At 42.1% G+C, this 20,499-nt stretch overlaps 1 protein-coding gene across 1 annotated transcript in view; it reads left to right on the forward strand.

Moving 5' to 3' along the window:
- The first annotated feature begins 17,772 nt into the window (after positions 1-17,772).
- LOC115646429 (glutamate decarboxylase 1-like) overlaps positions 17,773-20,499 on the forward strand; it is a 72,951-nt gene continuing 70,224 nt past the window's right edge. Inside the window, exon 1 of the mRNA XM_030552233.1 lies at positions 17,773-17,901. The gene's annotated coding sequence lies outside the window, so the exon portion shown is untranslated. The remainder of the gene's footprint in view (positions 17,902-20,499) is intronic.

A 20,499-nucleotide genomic window follows, 5' to 3' on the forward strand; every position in this document is an offset into this window, starting at 1 on the left:
TTACAATGAGTAACATTTACTCAAGTGAGTTGGCCCATTGGTTTCCACAGGACTAAAGTGATTAAGTGCTCCTGATTTTCTCACACCTAGAAATGACTGAGATATAAAAAGTTTATGGGAATCTATGAATTATATCAGTTTGCTTCTATTTAATTGAAACATAAATTTGATATCACAGCGTAGTTCCAAAGTATGTTTGGAAACACTGTAGTTTGTATGTGGATCTAATTTACCTTGATTTCAGTAAGGCATTTGATACGGTTCCACATGGGGAATTATTAGTTAAATTGGAAAAGATGGGGATCACTATGAAAATTGAAAGGTGGATAAGAAACAGGTTAAAGGGGAGACTACAACGGGTCATACTGAAAGGTGAACTGTCAGGCTGGATGGAGGTTACTAGTGGAGTCCCTCAGAGATTGGTTTTTGGAACAATCTTATTTAATCTTTTTATTACTGACCTTGGCACAAAAAGTGGGAATGTGCTAATAAAATTTGCAGATGACACAAAGCTGGGAGGTATTGCTAACACAGAGAAGGACCGGGATATCATACAGGAAAATCTGGATGACCTTGTAAACTGGAGTAATAGTAATAGGATGAAATTTAATAATGAAAAGTGCAAGGTCATGCATTTAGGGATCAATAACAAGAATTTTGGTTATAAGTTGGGGACGCATCAGTTGGAAGTAACAGAGGAGGAGAAGGACCTTGGAGTATTGGTTGATCACAGGATGACTATGAGCCACCAATGTGATATGGCCGTTAAAAAAGCCTATGTGGTTTTAGCAGTAAAGAATCCTGTGGCACCTTATAGACTAACAGACGTTTTGGAGCATGAGCTTTCGTGGGTGAATACCCACTTCCTCAGATGCATGTAATGGAAATATCCAGGGGCAGGTATATATGTGTGCTAGCAAGCAAGCTAGAGATAACGAGGTCAGTTCAATCAGGGAGGATGAGGCCCTGTTCTAGCAGTTGAGGTGTGAAAACCAAGAGAGGAGAAACTGGTTCTGTAATTGGCAAGCCATTCACAGTCTTTGTTCAATCCTGAGCTGATGGTGTCAAATTTGCAGATGAACTGAAGCTCAGCAGTTTCTCTTTGAAGTCTGGTCCTGAAGTTTTTTGGCTGCAGGATGGCCACCTTAAGGTCTGCTATAGTGTGGCCAGGGAGGTTGAAGTGCTCTCCTACAGGTTTTTGTATATTGCCTTTCCTAATGTCTGATTTGTGTCCATTTATCCTTTTCCTTAGAGACTGTCCAGTTTGGCCGATGTACATAGCAGAGGGGCATTGCTGGCATATGATGGCGTATATTACATTGGTGGATGTGCAGGTGAATGAACCAGTGATGGTGTGGCTGATCTGGTTAGGTCCTGTGATGGTGTCGCTGGTGTAGATATGTGGGCAGAGTTGGCATCGAGGTTTGTTGCATGGATTGGTTCCTGAGCTAGAGTTATTATGGTGTGGACAGTCTCTAAGGAAAAGGATAAATGGACACAAATCAGACATTAGGTGGCCATCCTGCAGCAAAAAAACTTCAGGACCAGACTTCAAAGAGAAACTGCTGAGCTTCAGTTCATCTGCAAATTTGACACCATCAGCTCAGGATTGAACAAAGACTGTGAATGGCTTGCCAATTACAGAACCAGTTTCTCCTCTCTTGGTTTTCACACCTCAACTGCTAGAACAGGGCCTCATCCTCCCTGATTGAACTGACCTCGTTATCTCTAGCTTGCTTGCTAGCACACATATATATACCTGCCCCTGGATATTTCCATTACATGCATCTGAGGAAGTGGGTATTCACCCACGAAAGCTCATGCTCCAAAACGTCTGTTAGTCTATAAGGTGCCACAGGATTCTTTGCTGCTTTTACAGATCCAGACTAACACGGCTACCCTCTGATACTATGTGGTTTTAGGATGCATTAGATGAGGTATTTCCAGTAAAGATAAGGAGGTGTTAGTATCATTATATAAGGCACTGGTGAGACCTCATCTGGAATACTGTATGCATTTCTGGTCTCCCATGTTTAAGAAGGATGAATTCAAACTGGAACAGGTACAGTGAAGGGCTACTAGGATGATCCGAGGAATGGAAAACCTGTCTTATGAAAGGAGACTCAAAGAGCTGGGCTTGTTTAGCCTAACCAAAAGAAGGCTGAGAGGAGATATGATTGCTCTTTATAAATATATCAGAAGGATAAATATCAGGGAGGGAGAGGAATTATTTAAGCTTAGTATCAATGTGGACACAAGAACGAATGGATATAAACTGAACACTAGGAAGTTTAGACTTGAAATTAGACAAAGTTTTCTAATCATTAGAGGAGTAAAGTTCTGGAACAGCCTTCCAAGGGGAGTAGTGTGGGCAAAAGACATATCTATCTTCAAGACTAAACTTGATAAGTTCATGGAGGGGATGGTATGATGGGATAGCCTAATTTTGGCAATTAATTAATCTTTGATTATTAGCAGGTAAATATGCCCAGTGGTCTGTGATGGGATGTTAGATGGATTGGGATCTGTATTACTACAGAAAATTATTTCCTGAGTTCTGGCTGGTGAGTCTTGCCCACATGCTCAGGGTTTAACTGATCACCATATTTGGGGTCAGGAAGGAATTTTCCTCCAGAGAAGATTGGCAGAGGCCCTGGATGTTTTTTGGCTTCCTCTGCAGCATGGGGCACAGGTCACTTGCTGGAGGATTCTCTGCATCTTGAGGTCTTTAAACCATGCTTTGAGGACTTCAATAACTCAGACATAGGTTAGGGGTTTGTTCCAGGAGTGGGTGGGTGAGATTCTGTGGCCTGCATTGTGCAGGAGGTCAGACTAGATGACCATAATGGTCCCTTCTGACCTTAAGTCTATGAATCTAGGTATGTAGTCCAGTGAGTATCTGGATTAAAAAATCCTTAGCTTCTTTTTATTGTTCTGCTAAATTAAAATACAGCTCATGTAGACAAAGCAACAGAAAACAAAGGTAAACACAAAGAAGAAAATAAACAAAAAGGGCTCTGTTCATTCCTGCTATCATGCTACTGTCTTGAAAGGCATAAATCCACAATTTCACCCACAATCTATATGTTTACTGTAACTATATTGATATCTACCTCAGATATTTCTGGACATAAATGACCAAATGTTGTGCTGGTTTAAATGGAAGATGCACCACTGAATTAAATGAAACTGTATCAATTTACACCAATAGAAAATTTGGTCCCAAATGATAAGCAAGAAAAGATGGTCTTTTCAAAAGCATTTAGCATTGACCTAACTCTGTTCCCGCTGAAGTCAATGGTAAAATTCCTGTCGACTTCAGCACATGCAGAATTAGACTAAGAATGAGCCCTTTTCAAAAATCCCACCTTAAGAACACAATTATGATTTTTTTATTAAGCATGGACTAATTATCAATATCATGAAGATAGATCAAATATCTCTGACCACTCCTCACTACATTGATATTTTATTGTTTTTGTGTAGTCAGGCAAAGCAGGCAGTGGAACCTGGGTTTCCCATATTCCAGGTGAGCGCCCGTATCACTGGACAATATCATGTTGCTGCTCAACTCTGCCAGATAGAGTGCCAATGATTAACTGGCTTTGCTCATGGGACTTGTCAGCTGCTTGTCTATAGTAGCATGTATATTCTACCATATAAACTATTTAAAAACATGTGGCTATATTTCAAGGAAAAACAGACCCTCATGGGCTAGATTTTGTTAACTCTACTCACCTGTTCAGCACTTACCCATCTAATTCCTATGGCTTCAGTGGTATTACTTGTTGAAGTGCTACACTGGGAATTAGGTTGGGTTAATTATAGCATTCAGAGGTGTGGATTCTTCACATTCCTGAATGATGTTGCTAGGTCGATCTAAATGTTAAGTGTAGACCAGGGTTAAGATTGGTGACAATCTGTGGGTGCATTTTTGACAGAAATTATGCCTGCACAAGAACCCGTTGAACTCCTTAAGTATTTTACTGGCAAGCACTTTTTCTAGCCCTAAAATTATTTTTGTGGCCGTTCTGTGCATCATTTCCAATTTTTCAATATCCTTTATAGTAATATGTGGTCACCAGACTTGATCACAGAATTCCACTATTGGCCTCACCAATGCTCTACACAGAGGGAAAGTCACCTCCAATGATATTAGCAGGATAAGACGTATTTATATATTACATAAAAGTATTTGATAGAGTTCTATTAACAAGTGCAAGGTTTTCTTTATATAAAAATCATACAAATGCTTTATGTGGATTTCACATTTTATATTACTATGGAAGTTTAATGATGTAATGCACCAAAAGTAAAGTTTAGGCCTAGTAAAATTTTAATCATGTATTTTCTACTTATTAAAGAATTATGACTTTTATACTTTATTTAAAAGTGTGCTCTGAGAGGTCAATGATAAAAGCATAAACTAGCCTCTGATTTCCTTATTTCAACCAAAATTAGGTCCTCGTGCTTTGAAAAATAATTCCCTACTAAGGAAATATTATTTGCTGACTTCTTCTCATTATTTAAGATATAGAATCAAGTGAAAACTTTGCAAAGTCATGTCTAAATGATCTGACCCTTGAAAGTAAGAGAGGGTTTTGAATAATTTCTGAAGGAAGTAAAATGGACATCTTGTTTCATTCACATGAAGAGGATGTGGTATCTGCTTTACATGTGGTCCAAATAATAAAATGCAGCTCATGTTAAATGAATGTGCTGATGGAATATAAGAAACTGCATTGTGGGGAGATTAGAAGGAAGAGAGAGAAGTTAATGACATTAAATACTTTTTATCAATTCTTTTCTTGTTCTAGGCTAGGGGAAAAGAACCATAGAAAAGAGACAAAGTCCCTTGCACAGGAGGCTCCTACTCCAGAGGTAAAGCTAGGTCCACAATGGCTCAGAAAGTGCCCTTTCTATCCATTCTGGAGTGGGTTTGAGATAGAATCATAGATTATTAGGGTTGGAAGGGACCTCAGGAGATCATCTAGTCCAACCCCCTGCTCAAAGCAGGACCAATCCCCAAATGGCCCCCTCAAGGATTGAACTCACAACCCTGGGTTTAGCAGGCCAATGCTCAAACCAGAGGGTCATACTATGGTGGGGAGTGGAAATAGCCAAAACAGAACTGTTCCCCGTCAGTTATGTGCCTGTAGAGTGGCTCATAGGGGCCATTGCACCAGGTACACAAGTTAGAATGTCCTTGAGGGGTTCCCTAGCCTGTGCTAGAGGACAAATCTGCCCCTGGCAGCTAATGAATCATGGAGGTACTAGCTGCATCTTTTCTGGGTCTAAACCAGTCTCTGCTTTTTGCATGGGGGGAATCTTTCTCAGTCACTTATGGCAGGTTTTACAAAACTTTATTGGTAAATGACTGGTCCATAATAAGAACTTTATAAAGTGCCCTTTCTACCCATTAATAATGTTAGCTAATGGAAACAGTCCTGTACCATAACAGAAAAATGTGGATGACATTGGCGAGATATTTATGAATAAATCCAGTGCATGAAGTACTCTTAACGGTTACAGTGGCCTTTAAAATAAAGTGTTATCCCTCAGACACAGCTGCACTCTGGTTGCTATTAAATCAGAAGGGAAAGTAGTGCAGGATTTTGCTCATTAACTTGTTCCACTGAAAATCTATTTATGCTCATGCTTTATCTTCCCAGAACTGAGAGCAAGTCTGAAGCACTTGGCAGAATTTTCATTTCTGTAACTGAATGCATGCGCTGCAGTGTTTTCCTCTTGAGCATGCACAGCACACGTTTGCTTGATGAATAGTGCTGCTGGCTGACTATAGTGTTCCTGCTGCCTCTCTCTGATTGCTTTTTATAAACTACATAGACGAATACTTGAAAACATGGGAGGACTACTCTTTTGCTTCCCTCTGTGTGTGTACGTACAGTTTAACAAATAAACATGTCAGTGGATTGAATCAGATCAGATGGATCAGAATTATTAGGTTTTATAAGAAACTAGTGAGACAAAAAGCCAGAATGAAATGAATACATCTCTGAGATACGTTTTAATTGCTTGTGCTAATTGATCCTACAATAATTAGAATAAGAAACTAAGCAGAACTATTAGTCATATCCTGCTCTGAAAGCTCCCATCAGGGGTGCTGGAACAATTTTTATAGTGGGGGGTGCTGAAAGTCAAAACCATGTATTTGGTTGTTACTACTTCAAGCCACGGGTTTCTGCTGCACCCCCAGCTCCCCTAGTTCCAGCACCCCTGATTCCGATCGATATTACTGGGGTTTCCTTAGGCACAATCTTATCGCTAAGTAATTTGACTTTTATAGTTACCTTTCTAAAGAAAAACATAGAGCCTAGTATCTCTATAGGTGGTGTGATTAATAAATTTAATAATCTTGGACACTATGATCATAGTTAGAATGTTGCCCTTTCCCCCCAGAGGCAACTACAATTGCTTCCAGCAACTTTAGTCACTCTGAACTTTAATAAAGCAACCACAACCTCAGAAAGAAACAGTGGATAAATTTCAAGGAGGAAAAGAGTATGATCTTAGGGTCAGAGTGCCCATTTTCACTTTTAAGCCCCTGCCCCTTTACATCTGGGAAACTCTTAGTCTGAGCTTTTCCTTGGAATACATGGTCTGGAAAAGCGGAGCCCATTACCCCTCCTTTTGTGCAACTGCTCTGCAATAGTAAAGAAACTTAGAGAGGTCTAAAGTCCCTGGAGAAAGGAGAGTGCTTTAACCCACACACTGCTCTTCGTGACTTTCTGGCCTGGAAACCTGCAAGTCCCTATTTGTTGAATTAGAGACCGGACTGGAGAGATCACCCCAGGCGTTAAACGTAAAGAGCCCTGTCTCTCAACTGGACTGCCCCAGGGGCCCAGAATAAGAATGGTTATTGCTTACCTTGAACTGTCGTGGTTTAAGCCTCTGTACCTAGGGTATTTGCAACCTTTTCTCTTCTGCGAGCCCTAGTAAAATACCCTTTCTCTTAGTCACATGTCTGAGTTGTTATTGGATCCCACCAGGGCTAAAACCTACCAGATCTAACTGCTGAAGCATCTATAGTGCTTGCCTGCAGGTTGTGGTACCCCTGGCATTCTACTGGCACCATAGTTATTTGGTGTACTACATATGATGGAGTGTACCAGGCCCATTGAGGCCCCCTGCTGGAGACCTCATGGTCCTACCACACCCTTCCCCAGGAAAGAAGCCATAAAGGTGGGTCCTCCAGGACTTCCTAGAAAAGCTGCAGGGAAGCAGCCAATCAGAGTGCAGCAGGCTAAATTAAAAGGAGCTGCAGGGGTTGAACTGCTCAGTTCTTGGTTGGGACCATAAGAGTAAGGAAGGGTACTTCTTGCTCGAGCTCAAGGGAGAACCAGAGGATGGGTTCTGGTAGCATTGGCATTCAGTGAGGAAGAGGAGGAGTTGAGAAATTCAGTTCTGAGGTAAGGGTGAAGAGGAAGAGCCTATGTGAGAAGCATCCCAGGGAAGGCAGCAGCAGCAGCAACTACAGCAGCATGTGGAACCCGAAATAGTGGGCAGGCCTGGGTTCCTCCCCACCCCCACTAGATGCTGGGAAAGTGGCCTAAGCCCCAAGAAGAGGATAAGACTCCGTACCAAAAACCTGAGAAAGGTGATAGAATTTGAACATGACACAAGACAACCGCTGAGGACAAAGTCTCCAGGGAGCAAGCTGGGGGGTGGGTCGGGAGGGCACAACTTAATACTGGGGCAGGCACCGACTTAAAACTAGCCTAAAAGGGGCTGAGGAGTGAGCCCAGAGACAGGGCTAAAGATATTAATAAGGGCACAGGGACAAGCCCTGTTGGGCCTTTTACCCTGAAAGTGGTTCATCCATCTTTTCACCTATTGACTGAGTGACTTGGTTGGAGGGCTGAGCCCCTGAAGACCCACCTGCTGAGGGCAACAGGGGACACTTCAAGCAGAAAGAGCAAATGCAGGTTTGCATCCAGGAGGCATTCATGAGAGGTGAGTGCACCCTGTCACACTCCATTCCTGTGCATCCCCAATATTTACAATGTTATCAGGCTATTTGCTGCTCTTTGGACTGTGTATAGTCTTTCCTGTCGGGATATACCTATGCAGCCTGCAGCAGTGAGCCTCGGAGCCTGGGTTGACAGACTTGGGCTCACAGGGCTTGTGCTACTGCATTAAAAATAGCTATATAGACATTGCAACTTAGGCTCTAAAGTCTTGGAAGGGGATGGGCTTCTGAGCCCAAGGTCCAGCCTGAGCTGCAAAATCTACACATTTCATTTAGTCCAGTAACATGAACCTGAGTCTTTTGACCCGAGATGGGAGAGTCACGGTCCTGGGCTCCTGTGTGTGTGTGTGTGTGTATATATGTGTATGTATATATATGTGTATGTATATAAAAAACAATAAAATGGTATAAACATATGGCCATGCTTCTCCTCCTTCCTCTGCACCAGCCAGTTGAGCTGGCCAAGCACAGTATGGGGGCTGTGGACTTTCAAAAGTGTAGCAGTCCTTTAAGCACCGTGCATGTACTTGTATCAGGCACAAGGTCTTTGGGAACTTTCATTGTGGGATGTACCTCTGGGTAAACTCCATGAAGCACATACATTTACAGCTCTGATCTGAGGTCAAGTCTTTTGCACAAAGAATGCATTTCTTGCAGAGTTTAGTATACACTGCTCCTGCATGAGAACAATCCTGATCCTACTTAAATTTTCCATCATTTGGTCTTTAAATGAAGGACTTGATGATGTCTTTCTAAAGAGTACACTGGAGCTCAGCTACAATTTATTGAAGTCAGTGCAGGACTAACTGGGTGAAATTCTACAGTTTGTGTTAAGCAGCAAGTCAGACTAGATGCTCACAGAGGTCCTACCATCTAAGAATCACCAGTATGTGGTACTAGTCATCTGTACTATTTTCCTGAAGCATTTCATGTTTTATTAGCTATCTGGAATGAATATGTCTCCTAGATACAGGATAGAATATCAGGGTTGGAAGGGACCTCAGGAGGTCATCTAGTCCAACCCCCTGCTCAAAGGAGGGCTAATCCCCAGGCAGATTTTTGCCCCAGATCCCTAGATGGCTCCCCTCAAGGATTGAACTCACAGCCCTGGGTTTAACAGGCTAATGCTCAAACCACTGAGCTATCCTTCCCCTCTCTTTCTAATTTATTAGTGATAAAGAGTCGAGTGTAGGGACTTCACCCTGTTAGTGTCCCTGGGAGTACTAGCCACCCAGTGGAGAGGATGAGACCATTGCCCTGCTACCCTTTAGTGCCAGCCAACAGTGCTGACTAGGTGGAAGACAGTGCTATAGCCTCCTAAAGAGTGGTTACTACTTACTTCCTTGGAGGGCCTGGGGAAGCATTGTGCTTTGCAGATGCAGTGCAGCTCTGCAGCACCTTCACTGCAGGCTTGTGCTGGAGGAGTCTGTCAAGCCCTCAAGGAGTAGTCTTCACTCTGGTATGTACAAGGTCTTCTATTGCATTTCCTAATAGCTCTGGCATAAATATTTGAGTGAACAGCCTTTATATAGCATTATCCTCATTGGTGCTTCCATCATTAGAAATAGGTGTATCTTTCACAGCTGCAGAAGGAGATACAATTGTTTCCCCCTTATCTGAAGACAGCTCAGGGAACATACCTTGAAATAATCTTGAGCACAAGTATATTCGGGCTGATCTCAGTGTGCATGCCTCTTAGCATCTTGCTCTAAGCCTCCACATCCCTTATTATCTGCATGGACAATGTAAATATTCTCAAGATTAAGCTCATCCATAAAGTTAAGATTAATTGCAGCGACTAGTCTGGATATCAGGAAAAAAAGGAAAGGAAAGGAGAGATAGTGAGAGGAACAGGTGGAGCATGGAGGGCAGAGAGAGGAAGGAGGTAAGTGGAAGGATGTCCAGGGAAAGGGGATAAGGGGATCAGAGCAAACAACCAATTCACACAGGATGCAATTTAATTGCAATTAATTTATATATATTGCATTTAATTTAATTTCCTGGTTTAAAGTAAAAAAAAATATGTAGAAATATTGATAGGAAAATGCTCACTGCACAGGAGTAATAACCACATGAGATTAAAGGTAGAGAAGAATCAGGTTCTTCACAACAAGGCAGAAACTAATTGCTTGATTTTGATCTCACTTTCTCAGGTGCAAACCAGAAAGAACTGAAGAGAAGTTTGCAAAGTTACCTGGGTATAAGTGATTCCAGACCCAAAAGAGAACTGGTTATGGTAAAGCTTTGAATGGAAAATGATAGTTATAACTGAAACTGTTTGGCAAGCTTAACTCTAGTTCTTGTTAATAAGAAAACACTATAATACAGCTCCCTCGTGTGCTTTTAAGCATTCCAGAACCTATATCAATCTGACTCAGACTTCCAATCTGTTTGATGTGAAATCATACCCCTGCTACTGAGTCATTCTGCTATAAGCTGAATTTGAGTTAAAATTGTTATGGGAAAAGCCTGGAACTGCTATTTAAAATGTGTTTCATTGCCATTCTAACAAAATATTACCAAACAGTCTCCCATACTTCCCTTCCCTACACCTGTCATCATGCCAAGTGTCTGTTGCCTTGATGGACGACGTTCCATTTTCTATTCTACTGTCCGTGACTCAGTTGTTCAGTTTTCCAATGTAAACTAATGATCAACCAATTCAATTTTCTAGAATGGGGACATTTCCCCCCCATCACTCCCTTATTCCCAATCAACACTTCTAAATCCCTAATTCCTCCCACTCCATAGTGCTATCGCAAACACTACCATATATTTGCACACTGTAGGGAACTTTGAACTGGAAGGACAGTCTTTGTTTTGTAAAAAGTGACAGAGTCCTGTGGCACCTTATAGACTAACAGAAATATTGGAGATAAGCTTTCGTGCGTGAATACCCACTTCGTCTGATGAAGTGGGTATTCACGCACGAAAGCTTATGCTCTAATATTTCTGTTAGTCTATAACAGGGGTTCTCAAACTGGGGGTTGGGACCCCTCAGGGGGTCATGAGCTTATTACATGGGGCGGTCGTGAGCTGTCAGCCAGCCCAAGCCCCGCTGTGCCTCCAGCATTTATAATGGTGTTAAATATATAAAAGTGTTTTTAATGTATAAGGGGGGTCACACTCGGAGACTTGCTGAGTGAAAGGGGTCACCAGTACAAAAGTCTGAGAACCCCTGGTCTGTAAGGTGCCACAGGACTCTGTCGGTTTTTACAGATCCAGACTAACACGGCTACCCCTCTAATAGTCTTCATTTTGAATCTTGTACCACAGTGAGCACATTGCTGGTATCTATCAAATTGAAAACTTGTGAATTTTCTAGTAATGGCAGTAAATCTAACTTTCTGTTTTTTCTTACTGTAGTAGATAATAACAAATCCACTATAGGATCATGCTCCACACTTCCTTTACCCTTTATTTACTGTATTCTGGTAGTGTCTAGGAGCCCAGTCATGGACCATAACCTCATTGTGCTAGGTGCTGTACAAGACAGAACAGAAACACAGTCCCTACCCAAAAAGAGCTTACAATCTAAATATTAGGCCAGAGACAAGTAGTGGATATAGGTGGCTGAGGAAATAAAATTCCCCTTCATCATCCTGCCCTATTGCAGAAGGGCAGTCAGGCTCTAGTTTCTAAAGTCTCCAAGCCTCAGATGAAACAGAACACTTCAGCAAACCACTGTTAAGGAGCCAGAGCTATTTGTTGCTGCTGTTAATTCTCTTTACTCCAACAGAGAAGAGAAAATGGAACTGTCACTTAGAAGTAAATAAAGCAGCTAAATGTTTGTGTTTTTTTCCTAACAGAAATATAGCATATATTTAAAAAATGATTTTAACCAGCAGGAATCTTAACACAATAATTCATCATAATGGATGTAGGGCATGCTGGCTGTTTGCTGACACTTTCAACAAGTGTCAGGTTATTAGAATGGAATATTACCCTTTCTTTCCACGCTGAGTTATTAACTCAGCTAGCAATGGCTAGGAGCAATACTGTATACGTTCAATCTTTACTTACTCCCATCTGAATTCATGTGGCTGGTCATTATTTAGCACACTGTGAACCTTCAACATAAAAATTAAAAGCATGTTCCTGAAGTGGCATCAGAATAAAACTGCAGAACAAACATGGACCCTTCTCTGTCCTTGGATTTATAAATTTAGACTTCTTTTCTTGGAGATGACTAGCACCCTTCCCTTCTCTAACAGCCTCTTCTTCAGTGACCTTAATTATCTTCATTCTGTAACTATCTTTTCCGTCCTTAGACTATAGGATTTCAGTCTCTTCACTGGGACTTCCTGGACCACCACTAGTGGCACAATAGCCACAACCAAAGGAGAGCAATGAAGCCAATAGCCAGTACTGCCATTGACCGTATAGACCAAATTAATATCTGACTTTATCTGTATCCCTTAGCACCCTAAGATGAAATAGGAGTTAAAGCTACATTATTTGTATGGTGAAAGGTACAAATGGCTCACACATGTAGGGTTCATGGATGTTGAAGCACCCAGGATGAAACTCCCCATATTAAAGATGCCATGCAGTAATTGCATCCAGAAAGTCATGAAGAGCAGTGTGTGGGTTAAAGCACTCTCCTTTCACCAGGGACTTTAGACCTAAGTTTCTTACTATTGCAGAGCAGTTGCACAAAAGGAGAGGTAATGGGCACTGCTTTTCCGGACCATGCATTCCAAGGAAAAGCTCAAACTAAGAGTTTCCCAGATGTAAAGAGGCAGGGGCTTAAAAGTGAAAATGGGTACTCTGACCCTAAGAATTCCTCAATGCCAACTGGCAAAGCGTTTGTTCTGTAACAGCACTTCCTGACAGGTCTGACATACTCACTGCACCTAACACACTGCTTTCATAGTCATCTTTGTCCACCTTGTCCTCATCTGGCTCTCCACAAACACAAGTCGACACCACACCATTCCTTTTTTTTGCGTACACATTCTTTCCATATCTTGCCAAAGAGTTTTGTCATGGGATCAGCCCAGCATGCTTTTGTCTGCCCAGTGGTCGCTTGTGGTCACTGGGGATCCAGTCACTGATGCGGGTTATCCACCTATTGTCTTGCCTGCAGACTACATGACCCGCCCATCTCCGCTTTGCATCATACATTGTCTGCACTACATCGATCACCTCTGTACGACCTCTGATCTCATTCAGTATGTGATCACAGAGCAATATCTTACACATTCACATTGTCTAGGTGACAATGAATTGTTCTTCCTCCGCTTTCATTGTTGACCAGTTTTCCACTCCGTATATCATTGCTGGCAGAATGGTGGAATTAAATAGTTCTTTCCTTTTCCTCATGGGCAGTTCATCATCCTTTAGAGATGTCTTTATTTTGTTGAAACTTGCCCACCCCACCTTTCTCCTCCTACAGCATTTCCCTTCGAATGAGTTGTCTCTGCTCAGGTGCTGACACAGGTAAATATTTGTCGACCTCCTCAACCTCTTTTCATAGTATTTATTCAAAAAGTGTCCTGTAAGGTATCAAATGAAAGCTAGTGATACATTAGCCATTAATGTCATCGTGAAATGTATGTATTCACACTTTCTGAGAAATTATGTATACTGCTGATATTGTACTTTAAAGTCTGTAACCAAACAAAGTGAGAAACAGGTATCTGCAAGTCCGGAAGGAAGATAGTTATCTTTCTGTCCTACTTAAATTAATCATTGTGAGCCAAAACCAAGGGGAGTTACGTTTGCATGGCATGTAATCTGGAAAAGCAAGTTAACATGGGGATGAGAAGGCAACCTAGGAGAAGTAGAGTAGAGAATATACAACACCCTGCATTTCAAAGGTCTTCTGGATTATAACAGACTGTTCAAGGACAACTTCTCATTATCCATTTCACTGAGGAACAACCTTGGTGGAGGCAGGTGATCTGTGATCATTTGGATCCTGACAGAAAACCAGCCAGCTCTGCAGAAAGGCTTGCAGGATGAGAAGCTGCTGTAGATAAGGACTGTAATCTGTTAAATTTAAATTTTCAATCCCTAAAATGGCAATGGGACCTTATGAGATTTCTACAAAACCACCTCTATGCAGTTTGTTCCCTGTGTTCTCCAAGGAAACCGGACATGTGTACACCTTGTACATAAACTACCCTAAGAAAATACTGGACTCCACATCCCAAATGGGAAACTAATTAACCAAGCCCCAAAATATGATTTTTGCTCAATACAGGGCACTATTATTTATTTGCTTTAAAGTGCTTTTCCTTAGCTTCCCAGGCTTTTCAGCAAGTGTGAAAAATTGGGATGAGGGTGGGAGGTAATAGGAGCCTATATAAGAAAAAGACCCCAAAATTGGGACTGTTCCTATAAAATTGGGACATCTGGTCACCCTAGTGACCGAGCCAGAGCTTCTGAGACTCATGCACCCAGTGCCTAAGCCACTGAACCAAGCTGCCTTGCAGTGTGCCCAGGAAATCACCATATTTCTGGATTGGACAGGATGTTGAGCAGGTGGCAGGGGGGGAAGGTTTGAGTTATGGACCTATGTGGAAGATGCTCTGCCACCATCATTCTTTTAAACCTGCTGTTAGCTCAGGAGCCTCTGATTACGACAATGAAGATATTACACAGGAAGAGTTATAGTCTGTCATGTAACCAGGTTCCTTGTATGTATTATTTAACATAGTTGAAGCTTGCAAATATGTTATTTAATACTGAGGGTGAATTTGTTTTTTGTTTCCACATTGAATGTTACAGGAAATGTGTTTGGTATCCCCATTCGGTGAGCATAGGTCAGAGACTAGTGTGCATGGGTTAGGTCAGGAAATGCTGTAATGATACAACGTGACAACAAAGGTCCACTTTGTAATACTTGAAAATAGAAATGGATCCTGGAGAATTCCCCCATGGTCAAGGAACTTCTTTGCTGGTGGAAGCAGATAATCCACCTCCTCATAAACTGCCCTCCCCCTATCACTGATCTATATGGCAGGAGAGCTGGGGTTGAAAAAATGACTCATTTACACACAGCTGAGGCTGGCATTCAGCTTCCTTGAAAACTTGGCCCCAAAATAATAAACCCATTAAAAGAAAATAATTGAAAATCACCTCTGACTTTCAGTAATTTCCCTAGAGACTGCCAGGTTTCCCATGCAACTGTTCTCTGTGCTGATTAAGATGTTAGTAATGCCATCAACCCTTGAAGAGGAACACACAACCCTGAACTTTGTTTTTTGTACTTCAGGATAAAATGTGGAACAAAAACTCCCCTTACCACCTCACTTTTCACAGAAAGAGTTGGTATCATAACTCCCGGTGCAACACACGTAAAACTTTACAGCCAAGAGTGAAATCAATGTGTCAGCCAAAAGCCTATAAAATATAAACCATGTGCTGCTAAGATCATTCACGAAACTGCTTTAGAACATCCTTTCATTGGTGAGATAGAAAGCCAGTTATGATTTTTTTTAAAGAATCCTTGTTTTCTGGCAAATAATAATAAATATCCAATATGAGACACAAGACAAAATAAATGGATAATAGCTGATTTCAGACCTCAAATCAGACAGTGTCTAAGATTAGTGAGTGCAACAGTGCCCTCTACATCTCATCAATTCAAGCACATCTAACAATGTATTTTTAAAACTCTGATGAACTTGGAATAAAAATTTTTTTACAGGGTGACAAAGTTTTTGGTGCATTATCTACACAAAAAGAAATTTGGTTTATAAAAATAGTTGTCCACTTCAATTACTGTATCTTATATCATCTGAATCTTCATATTTAAATCAACCATCACATTTAGAATGAGTTATTGGAGAGTCACATCCTTAAATCTATTTTTTTTTAATTAAGGCAACTCTCTTTTGATCTCAGTGGGAGATTGCTTGCATAAAGAGTGAGTAAAAAGAGTGTGGGACTCTGGATTTGACCCTATAATTTATGTGAGTAAACTGATAACACCATCAATCTCAGATCATAGGATTTATATTTCTTACTCATTTTGGTACAATAGTCCAATACTTTTTGTATATGTAGATTGGAGTACAAAACAGACTGCCACACCCAGAAGCCAAGCACCAGCGAGAGCAGGAAAATCATGGAACTTTCAATCTGCATCTCTGTCTTCATCAGAACTGAAACTAAACCGGTACGGTACGGTGTACCGGTAAGATCCAGTTCACAGCTGACCGTACCAGCTGGAAGTCCCAGGGCTCCGGTAGCAATTTAAAGGGCCCAGGGCTCTTGGCCACCACTACCATTATGGCACCAGTAGCTGGAGCCCCGGCCCTTTAAATTGCTGCTGGAGCCTCTGGGTAGTGCTAGAGGTCGCGGGGCACCCTGGGCAGGGCCGATGCTTCCATTTAGGCAACCTAGGCGGTCGCCTAGGGCACCAGGATTTGGGGGGGTGGCATTTTGCTGCCCTTGGCGGCAATTCGGCGGCGGGGGGTCCTTCCGCACTCTGGGTCGTCGTCGGCAATTCTGCAGCGGGTCCTTCACTCACTCCGGGACCCACCGCCGAAGTGCCCTGAAGACCAGGAGCGCGGAAGGACAACCCACCGCCGCAGAATTGCCGCCAATGACCGGGAGCGCGGAAGGACCGCCGCCTAGGGCGCCAAAAACCCTGGCACCACTCCTGGCCCTGGGCCCTTTAAATTGAGACAGGCTGTGCTGAAGGGCTGGCTGGGGGAGTCTGGCCCCAGCCCCACCCCTTCTGGTTGCTCAGGACCCCGCTCGCTTTGTGTACTGGTAAGTCCCTTAAGTTACTTTCACCCCGGTCCTCATCATCAGGTAACAGAAGGAACCTTCGAGCAGAACAGCTGCACTAGTAACTGACATTCCTCAGGATATAATCCAGACTGTTTGAACAGCTGCGTCCTCTTTATTTCTCCAGCCTTTTACAACACTTCGCTGTGGGAGCAACCAGCTCACACACAGTCTCCAACATGTAAATCACTCCCAGCTACATGGTAAGAATGCTATGACCAATCACTCTTGAATTACACTGCACATCAACACCAGCAAATTCCCAGTCCCAGAAATGTACCTCTTCTACTGCCCAGCTCTCTCCTGGACAACACAAGCTCATTTAAATCTGTCATTTTATTAATAGAAAATGATAAGTACAAATCCTTTTCTCTTAAATGGAGTTTCTCAAACACTTCAAATCAGGCACACTGGTTTAGATAAAACAAGTTTAACAACTACAGAAAGATGTGATCACTTACAATCTCAGTAAAAAGGCATAAAATCAGAATTGGTTACAAAGAAATAAAAGGTAAAAAGCAACTAACACCTAACATAACAAGCTAAATAAATTCAAAGCAAAAGTATCTCTCACTACTTGCTTCAGCAGTTTTACTGAATTCCTTTCAGACAGGATCCCTCTCTCAGTCCAAAGCTATTTCTTTGTTCCTCAGTGTAACATGCTTGGATGCTCTGCAAGAACGAGCCCACACACACTGTGAGTTATTTGGCTTTAATGAAGGTAAAGTGACACATTCGCAACGGGGACCCCGAGCGTTGCTGTTACTTTGGCGGGGAACCCAGCACCGAAGCTCAGCTTGGCCTGGGTTGGAGTCCAAAGGCGGGACCGGGAGCATACAGCTATATAGACACAATACAAAAGCAACTTATACATATGCAAAAAGGGACTTTCCACAGGCTACGTCCGCTCCTTGGCCAAAGGCCAGGGACTGTCTATGGGTGGTGTACGCCCTTTGGCCTAAGGCCATACAAGCTAGTTTCAACCAGTTAAAAGCAAGTTATAACTGGCATGCCGTGTCCTACAACGACCGGCCACTTAGCAAGCAAGGGCTTTCCACAAGGCCACCGGGAAAGCGGAAGTACCCTAGCTAGGCTGTGACACAGTCTTCTGCAGTCCCCTACACTCAGGTACTGCTGTGGGTAGAGAGAAATGGAGGAGTATCTTGGTGAGTCTGTTTCCCATTCTTATGCCTTTTCCTCTTCTTTGAGGATCATCTCCTGCTGGGGTTCAGAAGACAGAAAGCCTGTAGGGACAGGAACCTCCAGCTATTTCTTTGCCAAAATATAAATTTCTCGCTCATACTCTTTTTCCTGACAAAGAATGGCCACTTAATGAGGGGATGGTCCATTTCATTTCATTGATACCTGGCTGAGGTGCCAATTTGTCTTTTGTCTCCGAGGAACTAGTTTGTAGCGGCTTCTCCAGATTCAGAGTTTTCTTAGTAACAGCATACAGTAGAATTTTGTAACTTTACATACAATGTTGCCACATATATTTTACCAGGGCAATAATGATCAGCAAATCATGAGTTTTCAGACAATACCTTACAAGGTATAGTTTGTACAACATTTATCACAGTCTTGAAAAAGGAGTGGACATAGAGATATGGATAATCACAGTAACCACTCCCCAACTCCTTTTTCTTCCTTTAGCAAACGTACTAATATAATTGTTCCTTGTTTTGTGCTGCAATACATTCCATTCCTGTTTAGCCAAATGACGTGGGGACATGTGAACATTTTGGATAACTTAGTATTTGGATAACTGGAAGTGCTATTAACTAACGTAGGGCTACATTGTGGGGACACTGGATTTAGATAATTAGGATGTTCAGAAAAGGGAATTTGGATAACTGGAATTACATTGTATTCCGATATTAAAATGGATAACAAAGGCAAAGAATGTGTATATCATAAAGAGGCAACCCAGTTATACAAGATTAACTGCTATCTTTGCTTGAGTCGTTGAGCTTGTCTACACACACACAAATTATACTACAGTTAAAGGGTACAACACCTCCACCCCCATCCAGCATGGAAGCAATTACATTAGTGTAAAGGTGTCGTACTTATCTAGTTTGTTCCCGGAATAGAAAGGGAATAAGGTATCCTGGTTTAAGGCACTTTTTTCTAGTATAAGTGTGTCCACATTAGGAGTTGTACCAATTATCAGCAGAAAATCATAAGAATAATTTGTGAGTTCAAAAACTGTGTATAAACCAGGCCTTAATACCCTCCCCATTTCTCATTTTTTATGTCTTCCTTGTTTGTCAGCCTCAGAAACTGACATGTTCTTTGTGTTGTATGCTGAGTGCAAGGTAGCAGATGTGACCAGGAAGCTGATATCATAATAGTCATTTTATTCCAGAACTGAAACCCTTTTTTCTATATGGGGGACTGATCTTTCAAGTTTTTGATCACCATCAACTCCTGGTGAAGTCAGCAGGAGCTCAGAAGTTCTAATGATACAGCCTTTACTAAAGTCCACCTGTAGATTCATTTTTTAGTGATTAGGATCATTACCTAGCCTGTTCAATACATTAGTATTTGATTCTTCCTCTTTCTGTTAACCTCTTTGACATTTATACTCTTTGAATCTCATTTTGTTGATATCAACACACTTCTCATGTTTATGTGCTTTTAATCTATCCTTCACAGTCATTGCCATATTTCAGTTGTATGCTGTCTGAATCTGATCAGTGTGCTTTCCATTGCATCTTTAGGGCTCTTTTGTAGATTATTGTGTTGACAGGTGTCAGCAGGAGGTGCTGTTGGTACCCTTAGAACCAGACATTGGTGTTGGACTCAGATTCCTGACAGAAGGGATTGCCTGCTTGCTGTTTGACCATCTGTGTTCCAGGATTGGTGTATACATGTAAATAAAACATGTTACACTTAGCATACACCTAGTCTCCATGTCACAGATTTCTCCTCTACTGGGAAGCTGACCTGAGAGGCCCTGGACATCTGTTACTGCTTAACAGAGGGATAACATTGAATCTCGCTGTCTCAGCATATGCGCCATGTGCCTAACCATTTAATAGCATGATCATCAGCCAGGTGAAGAGCCGATAGCCCACCATCAAAGTTAGTCCATGGGTATTCATCAAGGATATGTGACGTAGTCTAAAGTTGACAGCATCTACATCACAGGTCATTACAGAAACCCCATATGAAGAGAATGGCTACACAATTGCGCTGTCCTGTTTGAAACTAGATCAGGGATGAACACAGGTGCCTTGGCATGTCAAAACCTGGTGACCAGATAGTTGGGTCAGTGACGAGAGAGTGATTAACAATTGTTGTCACTGAGCACTTGTTTCATCAAGCAGATTTCACTATCCTGTTCTGTGGGACCATAAATGACCATAAAGCTCATCTAGAAGACAGGCGAACTGGCAAGTGGCTGAAGAGGTCTGAGTACAGAGGCAGGTCACAGTTCTTGGCCATGATGGAGGCCCGTTCACAGTGAACATGAGGTGGTGCTGGGTTACTAAGTATAGGCATCCATGGCAGCAGAGTTGCACGTAAAATCCAGGGAACAATGCTCAGAGCTTTAAGTTCTACATTGATGTAGCTCATGTGAGATGAGTGACACCAGACAGGAACACAATACTCTGCTGTTGAATAACAGAGGGCAAGGGCTAATGTTCTAAGCATACAGGTACTCTCACTCCAGGTTGAGCAGGACAGTTTTTTGAGGAAGTTGTTTTAAGTGATAACTTTGGCTGATCTGTTCTTCAAGTGGCTGCAATATGTCAGTG

The sequence above is a fragment of the Gopherus evgoodei genome, chromosome 2 (genome assembly GCF_007399415.2).
Source record: "Gopherus evgoodei ecotype Sinaloan lineage chromosome 2, rGopEvg1_v1.p, whole genome shotgun sequence".
NCBI lineage: Eukaryota > Metazoa > Chordata > Testudines > Testudinidae > Gopherus > Gopherus evgoodei.